Source organism: Myodes glareolus, chromosome 22 (genome assembly GCF_982192425.1).
Source record: "Myodes glareolus chromosome 22, mMyoGla1.1, whole genome shotgun sequence".
NCBI lineage: Eukaryota > Metazoa > Chordata > Mammalia > Rodentia > Cricetidae > Myodes > Myodes glareolus.
The window spans coordinates 58,169,639-58,177,376 of NC_142047.1; the positions used below are offsets into that span (position 1 = coordinate 58,169,639).

General features: G+C 48.2%; 1 long non-coding RNA gene across 1 annotated transcript; it reads right to left on the minus strand.

Annotated features, from left to right (window-relative positions):
- Positions 1–432: 432 nt before the first annotated feature.
- LOC146890240 (uncharacterized) lies at positions 433–5,665 on the minus strand. Its single transcript, XR_014999131.2, has 3 exons — positions 5,171–5,665; positions 1,902–2,002; positions 433–883 (listed from the first exon to the last, which is right to left on the minus strand). It is a non-coding gene; the product is annotated as an uncharacterized LOC146890240 (long non-coding RNA).
- Positions 5,666–7,738: the final 2,073 nt, after the last annotated feature.

A 7,738-nucleotide genomic window follows, 5' to 3' on the forward strand; every position in this document is an offset into this window, starting at 1 on the left:
CCCTCACAAGATTACATGAAAACTGAGATTGACCAAAAAGCAAAGACATCTTATGAACATATGGATGAAGGAAAACAATGCTAAAACAAAAAGACCCTACTCATGATGCTGATAATGGACACAGGAGACAGAAAGAGAATATAGAAGTCAGAGGCACTGCTTCAGTAGAAAACAAAGGCCTACGGACTCCAAGTTTTCCAGCTTAAAGGTTGGAATGCCTCCCATCCCCTCATCCACCTGTAGGGTGCCTCTTGTTTAATGTTCATTTAATTGAAACTGTAAGACATGCACCACAAAACCAAGAGAAAGTCCATGTATGAGCAAGCTCACACCACTGCTGCGAAGAGCATGCCTGGTAGGACTTGAGACATTGATACTTCCCTTCTGGGAAGGCGACGATCCCCCAGAAAATCCTGGCAGTTTGCTTCTAGATTTGCAAATCAGGAGGAACGGAAATTTATTCAAAATGGCACGGCCACCGTAGCCTGCCTGTCTTCAGACTTCTCCATTACACTCCCTCCCCAGGACTCAGATTTCTGAGGAATAATGAGCAAATGGAATTAGGTAGCCAGTAACCCAATTTCTCATTTCTCAATGAGATCAAGAAAGGAAATGTGAAGTCAGGATGTGCGTGACAAGAAGGACCGGGCAGCCCAGAGGAGCCCCAGAGTAGACGGGCTAGCACTGATGTCCAGCGGAGAGGTGACATTTCTCCAGTCGGGGAGTCTGGGACAGGTGCAGGAAGCGCTGAGCCTTCGTGTTCTTGGAACACAGTGGAGGTCGAGAGCAGCTGGGGCCAACCTGGCCAGCACAAGTGTGTACGAGTGGATTGTTGGCTCACCCATCCAGAGGCTGTCCGTCTGGCCAGCTTTGTGGGGTTCCCCTGGGGAGAAACACAAAGACTGCTTTAGTTTGGTGTTTGGTCCTGGGAGAGGTCTAGTGAAACTGCCTGGGGTTTCTGGAATGTGGGCTAGAAAATTCCAGTCATTTAATTATTGACAGAGAAGTTCAGCGGGGGAGTAGCTGCCTAGCAGGTGCAAGGCCCTGGGTCCCGGTTCCACAAAACACAAGAGAGTCAGTCTAGGACTCTGAGCCCAGTACTCCAGGGGTAAAAGCCGAGTGGCGGTGGGTCGGGCAAACAAGGCCATCTTTGGCTCTATGGTGAGTTGTCCACCAAGCTGGGATAATGAGACCCTCTTCAAACAAAAGTTTAATTATTGACAACAGTTGTGTGTGTTACCTGGGCTTTCCACTGCAGATAAGAAAATTAATTAAACCTGTGCCTCATTCAGAAGAGGAGGCAAGAAAGTCTCCTTACTCCTAGAATACAGTCTACCTCTGGAACTCAAGGCCATGGGTGTCATTCTTCAACGTGGACTGGGAATTTCCAGAACTTTCCATTTGCTCATTCTACTTGGCTATATAAATGCCTCTCTACCCATTCTAGCCACCTTAACCTGGCTCCCCTCTCCCCAAGCCAACAGATCACAGCGTACACAAGCAGATTCTGATTGGCAGGTCCTCATGTCCAATAGCACAGGACAAGGAGAAGCAGAGGGCTCGTTATAGGGAGACTCCAGGGTCTACTTCTGATCTACACCACTGTACCCAGGGAACATTACACCTCACGAAGAGTTTAAGCTGTCAGGTCTCAGGACTGAGGTGCTGGAAGAGCCCTGTTTGATACTCTGTTTGTGTCTCCTAGGACTGGGGGTCTTTAACAGCTTCCGGGTCAAACAAACATTTTGTAGTTAAAAAAGGAGGGGGGAGAAGGAGGAGGAAGAGGGGAGGGAGGAAGAGAAGGGAGGGAGGGAAGGAAGGAAGGAAGGAAGGAAGGAAGGAAGGAAGGAAGGAAGGAAGAACTTGAGGCTCCAAAAAGTAGAAATCTCGCATAAGCTTACCAAAGTTGCCAACCGCAATGCCAGGTTCACCTGAAGTCCTCCTGTTCCACCCCCGCTCCCCCATTCATTCAGTTTGCTCCACACCTGGCTTGGCCAAGAACCTGGAATGTAGAAATGCCAAATTTAGGCAAGACCTCCATCTTTGAGGCTATACAGTCATCGGAGAAAGAACGCACCAGATTGTATAACAAGTTAGCCCTGATCAGAGCTAAGAAAGCTGTAATTGTACCAATCCACTTCGCTGCTGGTGCTATTGGCCCCATCCTAAGAGTACACCCCAGCCCTGAGCATTTTGAAGAAAGAGAACTGCACCCAGAATAAACTCCCTGACACTCTTAATGTTACCAGCTAGAATGGCTTGTGTGGACTCTGTGTGCCTCCTACCCTTGAGCACATTGTTTGTTTCTAGACAGATTCTCATGTCACCCAGGTTGGTCTCAAACTCAACGGATGACCTGAACTTCTGATCCTCCTGCCTTCATCACCCAATTGCAAGCCCAGATTACAGACAGACATCAATACATCCCATTAAGTCCGTGCTGAGCCTGAAACCCAGGGCTTTGAGCATGCTGGAAGCTGAGTTACAGCCCCAGCCCCACCCTTGGCAACCCAAGGAGAAGTGTGAAAGCGTTGGTCAGCTTGGCAGGGTCCACAAGCTGAGCTGTTGCGCACCGGCTGGTGCTGTCCACTCACGGTGAAACTCTCACCGGCCAGATGTTTGAAAACAATGGAGCTCCTGTCAACTCAGAACCGACTTCTCGGAGAGTCTCACGGCACAGTCATCTTGGATGTTTCTTTGCAGACGTCCATCACTCCCAGCTAGCATCCTGTCGTTGGAAATGGAAAAGCCTATGACAAATCTAAACGACTTTTGCTGGGTGGCCAGCGGCAGGAACAGTGTCATCATGTGTCTTCGCGTCTCTTGTTTGTGGGGAATTGGACTTCAGGGACGCCTCCTCATGCTTTGTGTTCCTTTCTGCTAAAACCGTGTCAACTTCAAAGTCTCCAGCTCTCTTTCTTTTTAGGGAAGTTCTCTTGATTTTCTGTGCCTTTCTTCTCTTCCATCCAAGCATGGCTCCTTCTCGAAGCAAGTGTGTTTCTAACCTTTTCTTCCATTGCACGAAACGCAAATGGAATCGGAAAAAAAAAATAAATTAGTCAAAAATAGCATCCCTTTATTTGTGCCATTTTATATGATTATAACATGCTAGAAATGTCACTATAATTATAGCAACAAATTATTTCAACAATCCTCAAAGGGATGCTATTTATAGACAACCGGGATGGATAACAGGAGTGACTTTGGAAGAAGCCTGGCTCATGGATGTGCCTGAGCCCGGCCACCTGGCGCACGGAAACAAGGCAGCTCCCAAGCCTTCACTTAAAACCAGAACATGACAAATGGAATAATTAAACAGACACAGTTAAGTCTTCTCAGCTTGCCCTTCACTTTGTATATCTAGTGTGTTGAAGTCAATGTATAAAAAATCCACATTGCCCAACACCTTTCTCCTGACCTGCAGACCAGAAGAGGTGGCAGGAAAGAGACACCTGGGACAGGAAGGAAGTGGGATGCCCACGGGTGCACACAGGGACCGTCTCTGGGAGAGTGCACCGCTATTATACCATCCCCTGCCCTGCTAGCTTCTTGCATTCCACCTTGAGCAGAGGAGAGAGCGGGTGGGTGTCCTCTCTTTGTTGTCGGGTTTCCCTCTTTTTATTTTTAGCCTCCTCATCTTGCAGGGTTTATATTGTTTCGCTTAACGGAGCTGCAGATTCAGAGATGGAGTAAACGTCACAGTGCCTCTTCCACCTCCGTTGTTCGAGGCAATTGCAGAAAGTTCAACCCGGGCCACGGAACTCGGCTTGGGATGTGGTTTAGGGAGGAGGAAAAGAAATCATTTAACTAAAAAGACTTCCTTAGTCAATCACAGTTGTCTCTGGTGTGTGTGAATTAAAGTTCACACCCACCCTAGGTCACAGAGCAGAGCTGACGGTCAGGGTGATGGGTAATCAGCTGGTCATCTCCACCCAAGAACCGGGCTGGGCAGCTCTGGGCGCCTCTAGGGAAAGTGTGGAAGGAGCTGCGGTCGACAATCACAAACCTAGATTTGCCATTATTTTAGCTAATAAAAAAACTATGACTCTCACGTTCCTACCTTAGCGCGCGCTCTCTCTCTCTCTCTCTCTCCCTCTCTCTCTCTCTCTCTCTCTCTCTCTGTGTGTGTGTGTGTGTGTGTGTGTGTGTTTCGGTTAAACGATCACCTGACGTGTCTTACGCTCCATGAAAATGGCTTTAACTGAGTCTTGAGATGGTTCAGTCAGTAAAGTACTCGCTGTGCAAGGATCCCAACACCCACATAAAACTGGACGCACACTGAAGTAATTCCAGAACTAGTGAATGGAGACAAGGACCCCTGGAGCTCCAGCCGAGCCTCCAGCCTAGCCAGGTTGATATGCTCCAGGTTCATGGAGAGTCCTTGTCTGAAAAAAAAAAATGAGGTGAAGAGTAATGAGGGAAGATACCCAACATTCACCTCAAGGCCCACCCTCACACACAACACACACACACACACATACACACACACACACACACACACACATATACACACACACACAATTTTTTCCCAAAGGTGAGTATCTCTGGCAGGGATTATGGCCTCTAATCTTGAAGAGTAAAGTTTCCATGGGCTGGAGTTAGGTGCCAGAAGGCTACACACAGAGTGGAGACTAATGTTGGCATGGCGTATAACTCCTCGTGGCCATGGCATGGTGTCCAGACAGCCTCACTGGGAAGTGCACGGGTAGAGAAGGGCCTTAGAAGCAGAGAACAGATTACTGGTTTCTTCTTGGGGTCCATGTGAAGAATCACGCTATAAAGAAGAAACATAAACAGCCTACAGCATGGGTGGCATGTGTAGGGACAGCTGTAGCCGCAGCTCCATTGGAACCGAATAAACACGTTTATCATGAGAGCTTGCTACTCATCCCAGAGAATGTTACATTGTAGCCATGGATGTGAGAGACGAACCACTGTACAGAAGGCAGCTATCAGGTAGATGACCACACTGCTGCCCCTTGTGTGTGGAGCCTGGGACGGGCTGAACAGGGTGTTGTGATATGTACCACGTGAGAGCAAAGAGGAGGTGCTCCTTCTTCAGAGGCAGTGGGGAGTTCTCTGGCACACAACCACCCAGCTTTGTGAGACATCTCCAGATGGATCCCGAGAATACGACGGAACACACCGCAGCATGTGGCGAGTCACTTACCTGACAGCACAGGAAGACGCCTGCAGAACGGGCCCCTTCATTAAGCTGATAATACACCCACTTATGTGGCTAGCTGACGCCAAGGGCTGAGGATAATTTCACAAAAAAAAGGGAAAAAAATTTAGCTGCCATGGAAACCTGGACAGCAACAGATCTTCTGGATGTGACAGGATCCCAGACTGGATTGCACGAAGTCTCCATAAGGCCAGAAAGCACCATGGATTTAATTAGTTGGTGAAGCCTGCCGCACAGGCGGGCAGCAGAATTTGTCCTTTATTCTCTTTCCAAACGCACCACGCATCACCAGGCTCGGCATTGCTATGAGAAGCATTTTTAGCTAAGCACAAGATCGCAAAAACAATGCCACACATGGGAAACCCCAGAATTTACAAATCGCTCACGACACCGGGACCAAATGAGCTGAGATGCGGCGAGGAAGCGTGGAGAACGAGCTCCAGCCCGTGTCCTTCCCAGACATCCCGTCTTCAAACACTCCTCCCTGAAGCTGCCAATGTCAAGATTAGCGCCTTCTAATTTTAGCAGCCCATGAAGACAACTTTAGCATAGGGATCTCTTTCATCGGATTAATAAAAATATCCTCGAGGAGTGTGTAGGCCTCTTCGTTGATGATCGGATAAAGCAACTTTCCCCGAGCACGGCATCTGTGTTACTGTCGCAGAGTGGTGGGGGCACATTGAAGACACAGAAACCATCTCTAACATGGAAGGAGATACGAGGCTATTGCACGTGTTTCCCGTGTGTTATCTGCCCTGTCTTTTGCACCATTGCCAGCATCACCTTTTCAGGCCGAGAGTTTAGTTCAGTGGTAGAGTATAGCCTAAAGAGATGGTACATCCCAAGTGTCAACTTGATGGGATTTTAAATAAAAACACAGAAACAAACGTTCCAGCCGTGTCTGTTTCCAGAGCTGTTTAACTAAAGGAAAGACACGCCCTGAATGTGGCAGCACCGTTCTATGCTGTGGGGGCCAAAGCAAAGAAATGAGGAGAAGGGGAACCGAGCACCAGCATCCATCCATCAGTGCTCCCTGGCTGCAGGAGCCAGGGGACCAGCCATCCCACTTCCTGACACCTGGGCTTCCCTTCCAGGATGGGCTGTAACTTCGACTTGTCTAACTACAGGCCCAGGAACATGTAGATAACCAATCATGAGCTGAATCCTCTCAAACTGTGCCAAAATAGACCTGCCTACCTTAGCCGCAGCAAAAGATTTAGTCAATTTCTTTCTATTTGTGTGTGTGTGTGTGTGTGTGTGTGTGTGTGTGTGTGTGTGTGTGTGTAAGACAGAGGGGTTAGCCCATGTTTTCTTTTCAAGACATTCTTTCACTGACCTGGATCTCTGTGGAGCAGGCTAGGCTGTCTGGCCACTGAAACCCAAGACTCCATCTTTCTCTGACTCCCAGTGTTGGTGTTACGAAAATGGCATCACGCACAGTCATTTTCCTGTGGGTGCTGGGGCGTCAACTCAAAGTCCTAATGCCTACAAGCAAGTGCTTTAATGTTTGAGCTCTCACTGCAACCTAATTTAGTCAGTTTTGTGCCCCATCTCTAATGGGTCCCTAGGTCTCCCTGAATCTTGCTCCAGATGGTCCCTTAACCCCCACATGCATATTTAACATTTGTCAATATCAAACAAATTACCGCTGTGAAAACCAACCACAGGCTCGCAGGTCTGTGTACTGAAGAATGCATGCGTTACTCAAACACCATTAGGTAAGAAGACATCCTTCCCAATAAGGGAGATGGAAAGTCAAGATTCGTTAAAGCCTCAGGGAACTCTAGGCAGAAAGCAAAGTCCAGCTCATGCAACGGATGTGTAGCTGTTTCCACTGAGATTGAAATGGTCCACCCTGCAAGGAAGCACCTTATGCAGGAAGGTAATACAACTCAAAATAGCTTCAGGAAGTCCCTAAAACCGGCCAAATTCACCAGAACTCTCACTGCCAGAGGAAACAATAGAAGCTGAGTGTCCATCTGGGACCCATGGAGCTGAGCTGCAAAATAAATAAATAAATAAATAAATAAAAATAAAAATAAAGACCAAGACTCTGAGACAAAACTAGCTGCCTGGGAGAGGCAGAAACCAGCAGAGCTGCCTGGGAGAGCGTAGTCACTTAGAAAGGACACTCTCCAAGCTGCTGAGCTACCTGCAGGGTCCTCCAGGGTCCCCGCTTTTGTGAGCTGTCACCCATGCTGGGGTATTTGTTGATGAAACTGCCTTTGTGTTGACAGAGGTTTCTGTCCCACCCAGTCCCATAGTCGTTCAGTCCGAAAGAAACACACAGAGGTCTACATTAATTATAATCTGGTTGGCCAATTAGCTCAGGCTTCCTTATTAACTAACTCTTACATCTAACATTAACTGTCGTTCCGCGCTTCCTCTCGCCTGCAAGAACCACGCGGGACACAGGATCCTACTGCAGAAATAGCTTTAATGCCCCTTGGGAGAGCGAGCATCAGCCAACATGGCGGAGACCAAGATATGAAGGAAGCCATCCCTTATATATGAAACAGACCCTGCTTCGGACGTGTCACTCTTGGATTGGTC